Source organism: Phacochoerus africanus, chromosome 2 (genome assembly GCF_016906955.1).
Source record: "Phacochoerus africanus isolate WHEZ1 chromosome 2, ROS_Pafr_v1, whole genome shotgun sequence".
Classification (NCBI taxonomy): Eukaryota; Metazoa; Chordata; class Mammalia; order Artiodactyla; family Suidae; genus Phacochoerus; species Phacochoerus africanus.
In genome coordinates, this window is record NC_062545.1 from 69,632,202 (window position 1) to 69,650,448 (window position 18,247).

The window sequence follows — 18,247 nt, forward strand, 5'->3', positions numbered from 1 at the left end:
CATTTAGTCACCTCCATTAATTCAGCAAGTTTAAAAGTAAACAATTTTTACTCAAATCAATATGGTAAACATTCATTAGAAACTCACTGAAAGACTCCCTTTAAAATGCTACAGTTGTATTTTTCCATCTTTGATAATTACTATTATCTATTAAACTAATAATTAATTTATAACCAATTTTATAATAGTTCACACAATCTATATAATTTAGCTTGCTGGAAGTCTTAAAATAAATGTGAGCCATGGGTTCAAATGAAATTGCTTTACTAAATAGCACTTGATGTTAGTTCAACATATATCACATTCAAGAAGATTAAAATGTGTTTTTTTAAGTTGTTAATATTTAAAATAAATATTTAAAAGCATGGAAGTTAAAAATTTTTTTTCTATACCGATTCTTCTTGGAGAAAGATTATTTTTGCCTCACTCTGGTTTCATTGCTCAGGAGACTCCGAATCGCACCTTCTGGCTCTTGGCAGCCTTGCCAACCTGATAACCTGTCCCCATTCAATATTCCACTTTATACTTCATCCACACTAAATCCATATTCATTTAAAATATACTTTATTTATGTCTCTCTATTATACATGCTATCCTTACTTCCCGAAACGTTTACCTGATTTCCACCTTTATTACCTGTCAAGTTTTTACTGTTTTTCAAGTCCTGGGTCAAGTGTTCCTTCCTATATGCACCTCATCCATCCTGACAGAGTGATGGTCCCATTTATTATTCTGGTACTTTGTAGACAACTCTAGCACAACCCTTCTTACAAATTTCAACTTGGTCATATGTAAAACTGCTATTCTCAAGTAGTCCCTGAACTTCACCAGAGCAATGTCTGGAATTTAAACACACTTAACATCACTACCACTTGGCAAAGTGCCAGATAGATTACTGTCTTTCTTCTGTCACCGAAACCACTCAGTCCAAGTGAGCCAAGTCTGTTCCTTATAAGACCTCTGCAGCTCCAAGCCATATTAATTGAGATGAAAGCCTCCAGGACAGAGAAACTTCAGTGATATTTTTTAGTACTCCCATTCTCTACTGTACTAAACATTAGTTTTAACAAATGGAAAACTTGGAAAAATATACTAACATTCAGGTTCCACTCAAACCAATAAAATACTAAATGTAGGGTCCAGCCCTTGGGAAAATTAACATCCTAAGCAGGGCTTATGGACATCACACTCTGTACCATATAAAACCATACATGTGTGGACATGTTTACCTCTGGAAGCTGATCCATACTGGTTTGGCTATGTGCAGACTGTCAGGGAGGAAAAAATTTTTCCCTATTATCTTAGGTTTGGTATGTGTGGGGCTTCTGAATTACAATCATAAAAGTTAAATTAACTGGATTAAAAAGGTTTACTCGTATAATATGAAAGCTAACAAACGTAGTAGATCACTAAATAGTTAAAAGGTGGAGACTTAACTTAGTAGGAGAAAGGGAGCATGAGAAAAAACTACGAGAAGAAACAAAAAGGTCTCTTTACCAAAGATAAATTTGTTTTAGAAGAACAAACAGGAGATAAGAAAGTTTGTGATAATGTTTCTTTATGCAAGTGAGAGTGGTTTGTTCTTCCTTTATGGCTATGAAACTCCCCCAAAGCAAATATTTATGGTAGATACACTCCTCTTAATATTCCCAGGGAGAAGACTGCTCCAAAGACAGAATTCGTGGCAGCTTCATTTCCCAGAAATCAGGTAAGAGAAGATCCAAGAAACTTCTTTTTCATCTGTTGAATCTCAGATGTCTTGAGTTTAAAATAATATTCATATCAATGATGAGGCATTGAGTGGGTCTCCATAGGATAAAATCCCCATCTAAAGGAAATGAAGGCTATGCTAAATGAAATGAGACTGTACACTGCTTTCCAGGTCAAGTCACAGGAGATGGAGCCAAAACATTTGCCACAAGGCTTATGTTCAAAGTCTACTAAAGCCTAACACTATTTCTAAAGACAAAAGTCAAGACATCTGAAATTGTGTTATAGAGATCATACTAAGAACAATATACCTCATCTCTTTGCTTGTTATTCCAAATGTCGACTTTCCCAGGCTATTTATTCTCAAGAAATTATTCTCCCCAAAATATTCTGTATATCTTGGGACCATGATCTGTATATCTTATTTCCCAGATCTTCCTAGTTCACTGATTTCATGAATGGATTTATTTATGCCCAAATCTGCAGTAATTTTATTATAGTTGATTTAAAATGTTCTGTCAGTTTCTGCTGTACAGCAAAGTGACCCAATTATACATATATATACTTTCTTTTCCTCACTTTATCCTTCATCATGTTCCATCACAAGTGATTAGATATAGTTCCCTGTGCTATACAACAGGATCTCATTGCTTATCCACTCCAAATGCAATAGTTTGCATCTACTAACCCCAAACTCCCAGTTAGGTTGATTTTTGGTATGTCTGCAAAGATTATAACAGCAGAGAACTTGTCTGTCTTAACCTACAGTTTCTTCTTTCTTTCTTTCTTTCATTCTTTTTAGGGTCGTACCCATGATCCCTGGCATATGGAAATTCCCAGGCTAGGGGTTGAATCGGAGCTAAATGCTGAGCTATGACGGGAACTCCTGGCTACAGTTTTAATCAGGTCATATAAAGGTATCCCTCACTCTTAATAAGAAAGTCTTAAGTGAATGAAGCCATGCTAAACAATAGTGTTTTAGATGTGTAAATATTCACAAAAAGTACACTAATCTAATAGTGATCACTAGAACAAGCATACTGGAACAAAATAATCCAAATAGTCTTTGTTTCTTTTCAGTACTGCCTTTTTTTTTTTTTTTTTTGTGAGACCTTTGGAAATAATTTGGTCTCTTCCTGTGTCAGTGTCTTTATCTATAAAGTAAGGAATAAAATAGTACCTATAATTCAAGGTTGTTGTGAGGATTAAATATATTAATGAATGTAAATCACATGCAATAGTGTCTACACATAACACTCAATAAATGTTTGTTATTATTATTGTATAAAATGCCATTTTTTTGGAGTTCCTGTCATGGCTCAGTGGAAACGAATCTGACCAAGAACCATGAGGTTATGGATTCAATCCCTGACCTTGCTCACTGGGTTAAGGATCTGGCGTTGCCCTGAGCCGTGGTATAGGTCACAGATACAGCTCAGATCTGGCATTGCTGTGTCTGTGACATAGGCTGGCAGCTGTAGCTCTGATTAGATCCCTAGCCCCTACCCCCTGGGAACCTCCACATGCTGTGAGTGCAGCCCTAAAAAAGAAAAAAAAGTAACATGTCATTTTTAAGACTTCTACTTCAAAGTTTCATCACCAATTTTCTTCTTCTCATCATGGAATTCTACACACTGTGTTGAAATACTCTATTTAAGACACCCTGTAATCTAAGGTAGTAAAACATTTTCCATACTTAAAGCCATATTATATTATTTAATTCAGAACAATATGATAAAATATGAACCAAAATATCAGGACCAGAAAAATTTCCTTTTGTTTTAGCCCAGGCCTCTGTTTTAGCTACCTAATATTACTGAAATCAGTCAATAAAAGCTCAAAAATTCTTCCTAATCCCTTATTTTAATCTATTTTCCAAAAGGTAAACAGCATAAGGTAATGAAATTTAAAGTAAAAATCAAGTTCCAGGTAATCTGCATTTTTCATGAGGGTCTGGAATAAAAATATGTATTATATTGTCTGAGATTATGTCAGGATTTCTGGTTTAAAACCAATAAAACACTTTATAAATAATGGTTTCATATTTTCCTGTATTCAGTGCATGGTAACACATACTCTTGGGGAATGCTAAGGATATTCTCTACCTAGAAAGAACCATTGGTTTACATGTCCTGAATCAAATTCCCATCCTACTCTACCAACATCGTCATTTTCATCTTTGATCTTTGATGATTATAGGTTAGTAGAATACGGAAATAGTTTTGTCTTTCTTCAGAAAGACTCTTACTGTGTGGATATACTGCAAATGGTAATTTAAAATAAGAGAGAGTACTGTATTATTAAGAGTCATTAAGCAAAATGATAATTACACATAGGATCTTCCAAATTTATACTGGAATAAGAAATCCTAGGACTTCTTTGTATTTCATTTACAAAATTCTTAGAGAGAGAGATTGAATCCCTTTATATAGTCAAACTGCCTTCTATGGACGTTTGCAAAGTTAAAACTCTCACTGAATTTTGCTTTCCTCAGAAACACAAAATAAAGTTTCCCAAAGTACTTGATACCTCTCATATTTAGTATGAGATTTAAACCTGTTATGATGTCACATTATTAGGGTACAAGTCTTGATGCCATGTTGACACCAAACTCCATTTAAAAGCTTCTAAAAATATGTAGGGTGCCTTGTTCTGACTTTTATAACCTTTGATACAATCATCTTGAGAAGTCTTTTAAGAAGCAGAAATCAGTGATTGTAGTAAGTTCCTTAATGCTAGAAAATCAGGACAGAGACATTTGCACTCTAATGTTTTGACCCAGAAAATTTGCAAGGTAATAGTAATGAGATGAGTTGAGCATATGACAGTGCTCTAAGTGAGAAATGGTGAGAGTCTGGACTTAAGCTGGAGAAAAGGGTATACATAAATGAAATAAATAATCAAAATGTGGATTGGATAGAGATCTATTTGTGGTTGGGAATGGAAAAGAGAAATAGAGGGCAGCTATGAAACCTCTTGTTTTTAGGCTGCATAGATGGACATGTTATTAATCTTCATATACTCTTGGCTAGTTTTCAAAAGAAAAGCCTAGAATTACTGCATCAATTCAAGAAGGTCTGCGACAGTTGCTCTGAGCCACCTCCACCATATACATTATAAGCAAACGTAGTTTTCTCAACCTCAATATGCTTTGCTTTCTCTTTCTCTGGCCCTGGGGCATATAATTTGAACCCAGTATTTTCTTTAATCAGAATGGTGAGACCAGAAATTTTATTTACAAATGGCTTAAGGCTCTCAAGTCCAGGAAAAAGGTATAATCTGACCTAGCTTACTGATGTACTTCATTGTAGTTTTAACATTCACGCCTCTATTTTATTATGGATTAAAAACAAAACTGAGTAAATAAACCAGACATCCAGTGTCATTATTTGAGAATCAGTGAGTTGGAGCTGAACTAGAACAGTTTCCAAACAATGGTGGAGAGCTAGTTATTTATTTCAAAAATAAAATCTAATTTGGGGCGAACTAATACTTAAAAAGTAAATCACTAAAAAATTAAATGAACCATGCAAACCATCGATTCTCTCTCACTACTCATTTAATTTTGACATAAAATTACTCTGCCCATTTGCTACAAAAGTCTCTAAATTATTTTTGTTATTAACTTTATGTTATAGTGCACAGTGGCAAAGAGCTCACAGACTTTTGGTCCGCCAGTTTCAAATACATTCAGAACCTGAATCCAAAAGGAAATATTCAAGACCGTGGCTCAGCAGAAATGAATCTGACTAGTATCTATGAGGATGTGGGTTCAATCGCTGGCCTTGCTCAGTGGGTTAAGGATCCTACGTTGCTGTGGCTGTGATGTAGGCCAGAAGCTACAGCTCTGATTTTTGACCCCAGCCTGGGAACTTCCATATATCATGCGTATGGTCCAAAAGAGCAAAAAAAAAAAAAAAAAAAAAAGGAAATATTCACATAAGGACCAAAAAAGATATAAAGAGGTATATGATTGGAAAAATACATGAAATGTTCAATAGCCCTGAATCACAGCAGAGATAAGAAAATAAAACCAGAGCGTCATCATTTTTAAAAGCTTCTTCCCAGCCAGACCTCACAATCTAGGAGGGAGAAGTTGATAGAGCTGGAGTTGAGAGTTTGTCTATTTTTGACAGGGTAGAAAGAAAGGTATGTTAGAGAATAGGGGTAGGAGAGGTTGAAAGACTAGAGTGGGATTTCTGAGTGAAGATTAGAAGTTTGAATTTCCTGTTGTACTTTTAGATCTCTATCACAGAAAATTTTTAGAGCGATACTATTTGGAGTCTCCTAAAATACCAGCCTACATTCTTACATAAATGATTACCTGCTCTTCTTTTCAGTTTATAATTTTTCCTCTGTGTCTAGAAAATCATCCAACAGTAATGTGTTCTCAGTCCTCCACTCAAAGGATAGACCCTTTCTCAGATGCAAATATTTACAAAAGTAATCTCAGAGTGCAGCAGAATTTTTACTGCTAGATGATACTTCATAGAGGAAAGATGACCTAATATAAGATTATTGAGTGCCACTCATTTATCTACTATGCAAAATTTTAAAACTGAGTTTTTGACATTTCCACCCCCATTTGTGGAAAACTGTCTTCAGTATTTTTTTAAGTGACAAGTAAATTTAATATTTAATTGCAAAGAATTTGAATTCTTGACAGAATTAATGATTTTGACATCACCTAATTCAAATGGAGTTTCACAGACCTCTAGGGACCACAAAATAAAGAAACTTAAATTATTCCAATGATGGAAGAAGATGTTAAAATAGAACAAGTGGCATTTACCTGACTTGCCAACCTTTGAAGCTTCCCCATGATCATTAAAGACCTCTCATAGATGTTTCTCTTCTCATACCATTACTGTGTATAGGGACCCCCTTTGCAAAAGTGTCACCTATCAAAAGTGACAGCTGAAGGGGCAGTGCATATAATGGAGTTATTTTAAACAAATGATTCCAAGAATTTCACGAGTGAATGAGTGTTAAAAAAAAAGGAAAAAAAAAACCCTGATAATAAATTTAACCCTAAAGTTTGATGCACTCTTATTTTACGTAACTATATATATATATATAGTGGCACTCAATAATCTTATATTAGGTCATCTTTCCTCTATGAAGTATCATCTAGCAGTAACCATATATATATATATATGGTTGATTACAGATTTGAATGCAGACCTTGAATAACCTCATTTTGTTAATCTCCTTGTTCAGCCTCAAATACCTTAGTAGTGATCTGTTGTATTATATTAGCCCTCCTGGTAACAGAATGCTGGGCTGGGATAAAGGAGACTTAATACGTGTGGTTCTGGGTTTTGAAATGTATGGGTATGCAATTTTGAGTAACCTACTGTCTATAAAAGGCTCTCACTTTTCTTAGCTGTTAAAAAAAGTGGCTGAAATAGGTTTTAAAATTCCTCCAATGTGAGCAATTTACACATAAAAGAGCTATTAAATAACTATCCTACAGTTATTTGGTGTCCTGCATCTTTATCTTCAGCCAGCCAATCCATGTTTATAAGCTATAGGCACACCAGCTAAAATAAAAGATTATAGACTGTTTAATGCCACCTAGCACATTATTAACAGCTACTACTAGAAAATGACTCAAGATATATGCCCATCGAAAAGGTGTTTTATTAGCATTTTCATAAACAAATGGCAAATTGCTGAGTCTATGTTTTATATTCTAAATGATGTATTCTTTCTGAATGTCTTATAATTACCTAAGCCTTTCCTTGAGATTTTTATGTGAGATATCAACAATTTTATGACTTTCTGAATAACTGATAATTAAGTGCTTTGTAAAATAACACCAGTCTGGAAGTTAGATGTGAGTCTTTCTCTATTTTGTAAGTAAAGGAATATGAAAACAAGTAATATCCGTTTTTCTGTACAGAAATCATCCTAAAATATTTGGCAAGATTGAGGGAGAGGGGAAAAGGAAAAATGAGTATTATTTTAAAGATAATACTATTCTGAGGATTGGTGAAATAAATATTAGGGGAACTCTTGAAGATTTTGTTGTAAATTGCATTATGATGAGTTGTGTACGATTCTAAGTCAAATAGCAACAACCCCAAAACTTGTGAAATTTTATCTTGCTTGGTAAGAATTCTAATTTGCAAACACAGAAATGCGCACACACACGCACTCACATATGAACAGTTTCCTTACCATAAAAGCATACTTTTAAGACCAAGAACATAGAAAAAATGTAATTCAAATCAAAACTTATCACTCAATATATAAATATGTTTGACTCCTAAGTTAGGACAGCGAGGTCAGATAGACAGAGTGCTTCCTTAAAACAATTCCAGTGCAACAACTTTTCTGTATGTCCTCATCTCTTGAGATTGGATAGAATGTCTGGGGAGAGAAGGACATCTGGCATTTGGCTTTATGAAAACATTCCTACAGTGACCTTATTTTTCCCATTTTGACAAGAGTTCAGTGAAGCATTATTGCTATTAGCAAGCAGCTTTTGATTACTAAATAGATTACCAAAAAAATATGGTTTATAAATTTCTGACTTAAATAAAATAATAGGCTCTAAAAAGCAGACCTGAAAAAACAGAAAAAAAAATCATATCTTTAGAAATAGAAGGACTGTAACTACATCAAAGTCAATTCATTTTTCGTGATTTAACAGAAGTCACTCCTTTTTAAAATATGTCCGATAATTTTATTTCTTTTAGGCTTGTTACAATCATTTCCATACACGGAAATATATCAATATAATCTGGAAAAATTGTACTCCCTTTAATGATAGTTTCTCCTTCCCTAAAAATATAATTTTTATAAGATGGTGCACAATATTTTGGAAATAAAGGACAGTTTTCTTTGTGTGGTCTCTATAATTTGTTCTGTCATATTAAGAAAAAGACAATATTAATAAATCATATTGAAATGTTGATGAACTAATGGAATGAGAATTTTAGCACTATCTAAAAAATGTCTTAGGAGAATCAACAAAAACTAGTCTACTTTCTCAGCTTAACAATAGTATCCATTACCCAATCTTTCACTTTCTTGAAATGTCAGAAAATAGGCACTTGAGATTTACTCATACACGGTACACTAGATTAAATTCCTTATATAATGTCCCAATGGAAAAAGGTTTTAAATAAAGAATAATGAAGAGAAATAAAATGAATTAGTACTGAAAATTTAGAAAGAGACACTAAGCTATTAATATGAGCTTTCAAATAAAATAATAAATTAATTTAAATTGTTATCTGGCATTATTTGAGGTTTTGCATTTTAATAAAATTTTATTTAATTTTCATTTTAATATCTCAAGATTGCATCCTCTAGTCATCACAAATTTTTGTATTTCTTTAATTTACATATTTTATTAGATACTTAAGAAATATTGTGATCAATGTCTGATATTAACACATTATTTATTTAATTACGTCTAGGACAAAACAAGAATTTGAAAAGTAAAACCAAAGAACATGAGACAGGCCCACAATCCAAGAGCTTTTTATGTATTTTGTAAAAGACTAATTTAATTCTGAAAGAAAATGAATTCTGCAGTCTTGAAAATCATGATTTAATAGGTTGATGTAAATGTCTCATTAAATGAAAGATATTGCCCTTTACTTTAACTCATTCCCCTTATACCTCCAATCAGATTAAATTATCCACCTAGAATCCTACTGAAAATAAGACATCCCTTTGCTTTCTTAATTCCTTCCTAACAAAATTTTCATGAGGGTGAAGAAAATGGAGAGATCACTTTTTGATGATGTACTAAAGTGAAAACATTTCATGATGGACAGGAAACTTAATTACAATTAATTAATTTCTAAAAATAGTTAATTAAGTCTTCAATTTAACCTGACACAACCTAACATTAATTATTGATAGCAAATGGCCTAAACTGTTCTATTTTCTAAATAGGTTTTATCTTAGGACATTGTGGAGCTCTTCATAAATGTATCAAGTATTCTACTTCATGCTATTTTTGCTAGTTTACACAAAAACTCAGTGATTTTTGACTCTTTTTTTTCATAAATATTTATGTATAATATGTTTTTCCTTGTAAACAGGATTTTTCCAGCCCAAAGGGAGGAAAAACAATTTGTGTGTTAATTTTATCTCACTGGTTTTGTTCAGCTTCAGTAGTTGTGTATATAAAAGAAGAGATTAGGTAAAGGGGAATACAAGCAACCCCTGTTGCTAACGTAAAGAATTTTAATTAGCATGATGATAATTTTGCAGCAATTCAGGTATATTCTACTCCTTTGCTTATAGTACAAACCAGCTGCTAAATGGTTCCTGGCAGTAATCCTTCAATAGTGATTTTGTGTAGATTGTGGTGCCCCCTGCAGAATAACCAAAAGCATTCAAGAGTTTGGTGTCTACCTGCAGTTTTGGGATGAAAACACTCCCCTTCTTCTTGAGATTCTGGTATAAATAAATTTTATGTAGTAATTATTCTTACCACTACTTGACATATCTTGCAAATCATGTGACAATCTGAACATTCCTCTCAAATATAAAGAAACAAAATATTCCTTTCAGTAAGTCCTCCTGTCTTCTCTACACTTAAATAAAAAAAAAAAAAAAGTTAAATCTTCAGAGAACAGTGAGTGATGTTTAAAATTTTCAAATAGTAATTTCATTGTAAAATTGTGTTTGTGTTTGTATTTGATGAGAGACAGCTTACTGTCCTAAGTGCTTGACAGTCACAAATAGGCCATAATACTAGAAGGGAAATGAAAATCCTTAGTGATAAAGACACATATATTCAGTTTTCCTTCAAAAATTTCAGTCTACATCAAGAAAAGTTAAAGCATGGATTTCCCATCATGGCTCTGTGGTTAACGAATCCGACTAGGAACCATGAGGTTGTGGGTTCCATCCCTGGCCTTGCTCAGTGGGTTAAAGATCCGGCATTGCCGTGAGCTGTAGTGTAGGTTGCAGGTGTGGCTCAGATCCCATGTTGCTGTGGCTGTGGCGTAGGCTGGTGGCTACCGCTCTAATTAGACCCCTAGCCTGGGAATCTCCATATGCTGCACCTAGAAAAGGCAAAAAGACAAAAAAAGAGAACTGCAGCTGCTGGCCTGTGCCATAGCCACAGCAGTGTGGGACCTGAGCGGCATCTGTGAACTAGACCACAGCTCACAGCAATGCCAGATCCTTAATCCACTGAGCAAGGCCAGAGACCAAACCTGCATACTCATTGACACTAGTCAGCTTTGTTTCTGCTGAGCCATGACAGTTATGAGAAAATGTCAATATTTTTATTAAAAATGATAAAAGATAAGTATATTTTAAATATGTTGTTGAAAAATATGGGCTGTTTTACTAAGGATTACCATTTATCACTTTACTTTCTAAAAAATTAAGATTTAGGTACAAAATTATAGAGTTTTTATGAAGATATTTGTGATGATTGCTCTTTGCTAATTACAAAAGGTAATGTGTTCTATTTAAATATAAAGCCAGAGTAAAAAAATATATATCTATATATGTATTATATGAATATAAAATCTGGAATTTAACATCAACTATTTGACTCTACTTCCATTTTTAAGGGGCAAAACAGGATTCAAAACTAGTGCCAGTAGAGTTCAGAAAAGATTTATTCAGTGAAGTATTATTATTCCCTGAATTATTGTAAACCTATGTATTCTTAGGTTAAATTATAAAAATCATCTGTTTACATTTAACAAATGTTACTTGATATGGTAATGGTATCATATATTATAATTTTGCTGCTTATAATAAAAGACAGGACTTCTCCTTTGGGTCATGACAGAGAAACTTGTACAGTACTTGGCAGGCTGTCATAAACAATTTCATTTTATATTCTATACTGAATTAAAATTACATGAAATCATTATCTTTTAATTACATTAAAAACCTTTGCTAAACAATATTTTTCTAAAATTTGATTAACAGTTTTGTTATATAATATGTAAGTTTATTTTAAAAGTAGCTCATGCTTTTATTAAGTACAAAAGCATTTGGTAATAGTCATATACAATTTTACCAATATATTTTCCTGTTTTGTTGTAGCAATTCATAAGCTGGTTATAAAATTTATTTGAAAATGTAAAGGAGTAAGCGCTAAAATATTTCAGTTTAAAAACGATGTACTTTTTTTAGTATAGCTTATATAGCTTTATTTTCTATGCTCTTTCTCTTTTTAAAAAAAATGAATGTCATTTAAAATTAAGACAGAGAGTGGTAATTTGCTTCACATGCTTTTAGCACTGATAGACCTATATTAGGAAGTAAAATGATGTCTTATAAGGCTGTAAACATGCAAAGTCTTGAAGTACACTGCAGATAAAAACTGCCATTTAGGTGAGAATAAATAATTATCTTAGATGGGAGATTTAAAACTAAAACTCTCCAAATTTGTTATCTACATTACTGGGTCATTGATCTTTTTCATTCAGCTCCATTCGGTCACGACCACCTTGTTTGAAAAGTGAAATAATTATATTTTGCTTTGTTTACTTTATTATTTTTACTACCCTCCATTGCCTACTATATTTTTTTTCTGAAAACCAATGTAGATGAGAAATAATTTTATTTTCCAACAGAGACAGTCCTGGCTACTTTATATTTCTCCTCTACTCTGCTTGAAAACTCAACATCTCTTACTTGGCACTTTCCCAGTATGCCTGGAGATCTGATTAGCCAGGTCCATAAGTTAAAAATCCTATTGCCTATTTTACCACAGAGGATAATATTAATTTACTGCCAGAAATATAACTTAGGTTCTCTTTGCTCCAGCCTCTCATAGCAATTTTGCCACTGCTATTCCAGCCTTTCACTAACACTCTTGTCTCCTCTCCAGTTAACTGCCAGATCTCAAAGTTAAAGCACATGTTTGTTGCAAAAGCACTCTATATTTTTTGTTAGCAATTTCTGCTTCAGTTAAATTTTCCTCTGTAATAAGCCAGCCTCCAAATTATTGGCTTGCCAAACAGTGATCTAATTTCTCTTCAGAATGTACTGGGCTCAACGGGTAGATTTTTTGCATCCCTTGCTGGTGGTTATGTGAGCAGCTACATTTAACTGGCAAGTTGTCTGCAATCTTGGTTCAACTGGGACACTGAGACAGCTGGATTTCTCTTTCCCTCAAAGTAGTTGTGAGGCTTCTCTATTTGAATATAGTCTCTCCAGCTCATCTGTCCACCTGGAACCTCCAGAAGAATAGCTAAAGTTTGTACATGGAGATCAAAAATGCTGCTTGTCCTTCTTAAGGGTACATTCTACAGTCTGTCACATTCAGTTGGCTAAAGCAAGTCACTGTCCCATCACAGCTTCTAGGAGAAGAGGCTACCCAAAGGCATGACTAGTGAATAACTGTTTTATTGAAGGTAATCACTATAATGGACTAACACGACTACATAATCAGTATAACCAATGGGATATATGTCCAGAAAACAATTGCTACATAATTTAAAAAAAATACTCAAAATATTTTCTGTATTTTTTGGTTGTGATATGATTTGGAATACAAATAGGAATAAGAATGAAATACAAAATTATCTGCCACATTATCAACCATTGAGATGTTGTTGCTTTATAACAAAAATCTTTGCTGACACTACACTTTATATAACAAAATTTCTAAATTGACATCTATAAATCACATTTAGAGCTTGCTATTACTCCCACAACACAACTACTTTTAGTTAATGATAATTTTAATAATGTTTGTTGTTTTTAATGGTCTGATTTGAACTGTTACTGTCTAACATAAAAAGATAAACAACAAGGTCCAAGTGTATAGCATGGGGAACTATATTCAATATATTCAATATCCTGTAAAAACCATTATGGAAAAGAATATGCAAAAGTGTGTATATATATATGTATATATATATCACTTTGTCGTATACCAGAAACTAACACAATATTGAAAATCAACTGTATTTCAATAAAAAATTAGAGAATAAAATGTATTAATTTTCAATTACATTGTTATTTAGTAAGGAAAAGTGAGGCATGTACTATATAAGTCAGCAACAAAATAATCAAGTCATGTAGATGACCTCTGAAACGTCAGTTGAGACAAAAATCCAAACAAACTGTGACTCTTACAAACAAATACATTAATGGCTCACCTCTTAGTAGCAGGAATTTTAAAGATGAATGGCAACACCTGATTTTGCATTTCTAAAATGGAAAGAGCCATCTCATGTCCTGTTGGGTAAAACAGTGCATTACTCCAATTTGCACAAATATTTTCTTTAAAGGAGTCATACTGTGTTTACAATGATTTCATGATTTTCTAGCTCAACTGCATGCTGTGACTTAAACATAAGTGTAGGCTAATGGAAAAAAAAAATTGAGAAGAAAAAATCACACAAGATTATAACTAAAGCCCAAAAATATACCAAAGTAAAATTCCACATTGTATTCCCAATTATCCATTTTACTTTTATGTTCCTATAACAAAATGTTTATCTGGAGTCTAAATAGATTGTCAGAGCTACATATATTAAAGATACCTTAGCTTTCAGTTTCAAGAAAATATGGAAGAGGCATTTAAGATGAAACAACTAATTCTGTTAGAAGAGTTTAATTCACAGACACATGAATAATAATAAAAACATTTAATGTTTCTTATTTTATAACAATATATCATTGTAGGTGGAGTTTTCATATTATTCTCCAATAGAAATCACATGTAAAAATGAATTATGTGTTTCACTAAATCAGTAGATACTACTTAGTAAAAACATTAATAGTAAATTATTATGTAATTTTAAAACAGAACTTTTTAAACCAAAATACCAATTCTATTTTATTTAAATATTTAAAGGCAATGGTCTTTCATCAAGTTGAGGTTTTTTTATATAGTGATTTTTATTTTTTTCCATTATAGCTGGTTTACAGTGTTCTGTCAATTTTCTACTGTACAGCATGGTGACCCAGTTACACATAAATGTATACATTCTTTTTTCTCACATTATCATTCTCCATCATCTAGACATAGTTCCCAGTGCTATACAGCAGGATCTCATTGCTAATCCATTCCAAAGGCAGTAGTCTGCATCTATTAACCCCAAGCACCCCATCCCTCCCACTCCCTCCCCCTCCCCCTTGGGAATCACAAGTCTGTTCTCTAAGTCCATGATTTTCTTTTCTGTGGAAAGGTTCATTTGTGCCTTATATTAGATTCCAGATATAAGTGATATCATAGTATTTGTCTTTCTCTTTCTGACTTAACTTCACTTAGTATGAGAGTCTGTAGTTCCATCCATGTTGCTGCAAATGGCATTATTTTGTTCTTTTTTATTATTTACTTGTTTTATTATGTATAACAATAAATATTACCTTTAAATTATCTGCTATTGAGGTTTCATTAGGTAGAATTAAATAAGATAGCTAGGGAATACATAAATAATCTCTCAAGAAATTCCAAGATCAGTTGTCAATGATTATATTCCTTTTCACTGTGAGATCACTATAGTGACAAATATCAACATGAAATTTACACATATTAGGAAAAATTACACAGATCCACAGGTTTACTTATAGTAAGCAAACAGAAAAATTCAGTGTAGTCACACTATACATCAGGAATTAACCATGTTTATTGTCACAGATGAAGTGCAAACTTCTGTATTTAATATTTACAAAAGGGGGGAGGGCTGAGCAATCCATTTGAGGCATAGGCATATATGACCTACTGAAGTCTGAAGGCAAAAAGGGGACTGAAATGAAAATCACAGGCAGCCTGGGCCATACACTGAAACCAGGCAAAAAATGCACACCATTGCTGAAGACCCCGGAGAGCTGAGAGAGAGACCTTATTAGACTCAGGTGCGATGTTCTCAAGGAAGATTACTGAGAGAAAATCCACAGGCACTAAAACCTTGTGACAAGTACCTGGCAGCCATCTTTTCTACCACTGGAGAGGTGGACAAGATCTGAGAAAGCCATCTCTGGGACCTGTTGATGCCTGATCAGTGGTAGAGAAATGAATCAAATCCTCTCACCACTTAGATATCAATCACTGCTAAAGAAAATGTGTAAACCTGACATCAAATAATTTCAATCCAGTGGCACACTGAATGTAAATGGAGCACAGCAATACCAAGAGCCAGTCCACTAGAGTCTTCTTTGACTCAACTGCCACAAATGAAGTCCTGGAAGAAGAAGAAGCAGACCCTCTTCCAGACTTAACTAATACTTCCATTTGAATTTTGTATATCATTGCAATGAAAAATCACCACACATATGAAAAAGATAAGAAAATATGATTTATTGCCCAGAGAGAAAATAGTCAATAGATCAGAGACATTAACCAAATGTTTTAAGTTTCAGAAAGGACTGTAAAATAAATGTAACAAATATGTTATCTAAATTGTCTTTGGCTATAATAAACATGTTAAAGGATATAGTGGAAAAGGTGAATAAAGTATATGAACACATAGGAAATTTCAGCAAAGATATGGAACCGAATGTGAATTCTAGAAATGAAAGCTATGATATGGGAGACAAAGAATTCCTTTTTTTTTTTTTTTCCCCTGTCTTTTTACCTTTTCTAGGGCCAAACACATGGCATATGGAGGTTCCCAGGCTAGGGGTCTAATCAGAGTTGTAGCCGCTGTACTACACCACAGCCACAGCCAAGCCGGATCCTTAACCCACTGAGCAAGCCCAGGGATCGAACCTGCAACCTCATGGTTCCTAGTCAGATTTGTTAACCACTGAGCCACAATGGGAACTCCAAGACAAAGAATTCTTACAGGCTAACAACAGACTAGACATGCTTCCTTCAGGTGCTACCTTTGTAATACCTTAGTGGGGTTTTTTTGCTATTTTTGTCAATAATTCTTTGTATTAAATTCTCTACTAAAATAACTGATGATTTCTGACTCATCATTGATCTGATATAGTAGGAAATCAATAAATTTTCACTTATATTAATGAATTTAGAATACATCATGGAACAACATGGACCAGACAACTGAAGAGGAGGATCTAGCTGGTCTAGTGTTAATTTTCCTGAGAATGTACAAAGAGGCTGTTGCTGAGAGTACCAGAATAATGCGAAATGAAATCAGCTCTTGTTACTTTAAGTAACTGCTACTAGACTGAGACAGCATTGCTGGCTTGATGATGACAGGAAGAGTTTATCATTTTTCTATCACAAATGTAACAAATTATTAAAGTTATTGGTGTCAAACAACATAAATGAATTATCTTGCAGTTCTGGAAAACAGAAATGTGAAGTGTCTTATGGTCTAAAATCAAAGTGCTAAGAGCACAGTAGCATTCCTTCTGGAAGCTCCATGTGAAAATTCATTTCCTTTCCTTTACAAACTTCTATAGGATACCTGCCTTTCTTGGATTGTTTCCCCTTCCTCCATTATCAAAGCCTATCACTCGAACTTCTGCTTGTGTTGTCATATCTCCTGTCTCTCAGCTTTCATTGTAATAGCTCCTCTGACCTTGACCCTCTTATCTTTACATTTTAAGGATCCTTGAGATTACATTGAATACAAAAGGATTATCCAGATATTTCTCCCTATCTGCAAAGTCCCTGTAGCCATGTAAACAACATATTCACAGGTTTCAGGAATTCGGGAGAGCAGGTATTATTTTGTCCACCACAGGCAAAAAGCTAACAAATGGACTGGCCAATACACAGGAACAAAAAGACAAAGAGAAAGCAAACAAGAACCAGACAGTTCGAATATTCTCCTCCAATCTTCCAATCTTATTTTAGCAACCCATATTGATAGCACCTAATGCAAGAACCCTTGGGAAAGGAAAAAAAAAAAAAAAGTCTCTGGACACCCAGTCCAGAATCATTGTTAAACAGAGACCAGAGAGATTTTTTTTTAACATTTTATTTTATTTTATTTTATTTATTACTCAAATGAATTTATCACATCTGTAGTTGTATAATGATCATAACAATCCAATTTCACAGGATTTCCATCCCATAACCCAAACACATCCCCCCACCCCCCAAACTGTCTCCTCCAGAGACCATAAGTTTTTCAATGTCTTTGAGTCAGCATCTGTTCTGCAAAGAATTTCAGTCTGTCCTTTTTTTCAGATTCCACATGTCAGTGAAAGCATTTGAATGTGCTGTCTCATTGTATGGCTGACTAGAGACTAGACAGATTTAAATTTGAAAAAGCAAACTTAATAATTAGTGTGACTAGGCATTACTAAGCACTATATAACACACACACATACACACACACCTCCTCAACACAAACTATCTTTAAGAGACTTCAAATTTATTAGAGAAATTAAGAAAGTACAAAAAACAAATGAAATTAAAACAGAAAATAGATAAATGATACAATAAAACACATGACAAATGTGAAGAAAACTGAAGTATAGAAACTGATTCAAACCAATGGGAAGAGAGTTACTGCGGAAAAGGCAATATTGCGTTTTCTCTGGCGTTTGATTAAAAACTAGATATGCTAAGTGAAATAAGTCTTGATAATAGGAATATGTATTTTGTTGAAGTATAGTTTGTTTACAATTATATTATTTTTAAGTATGCAACATTACAATATTTTTA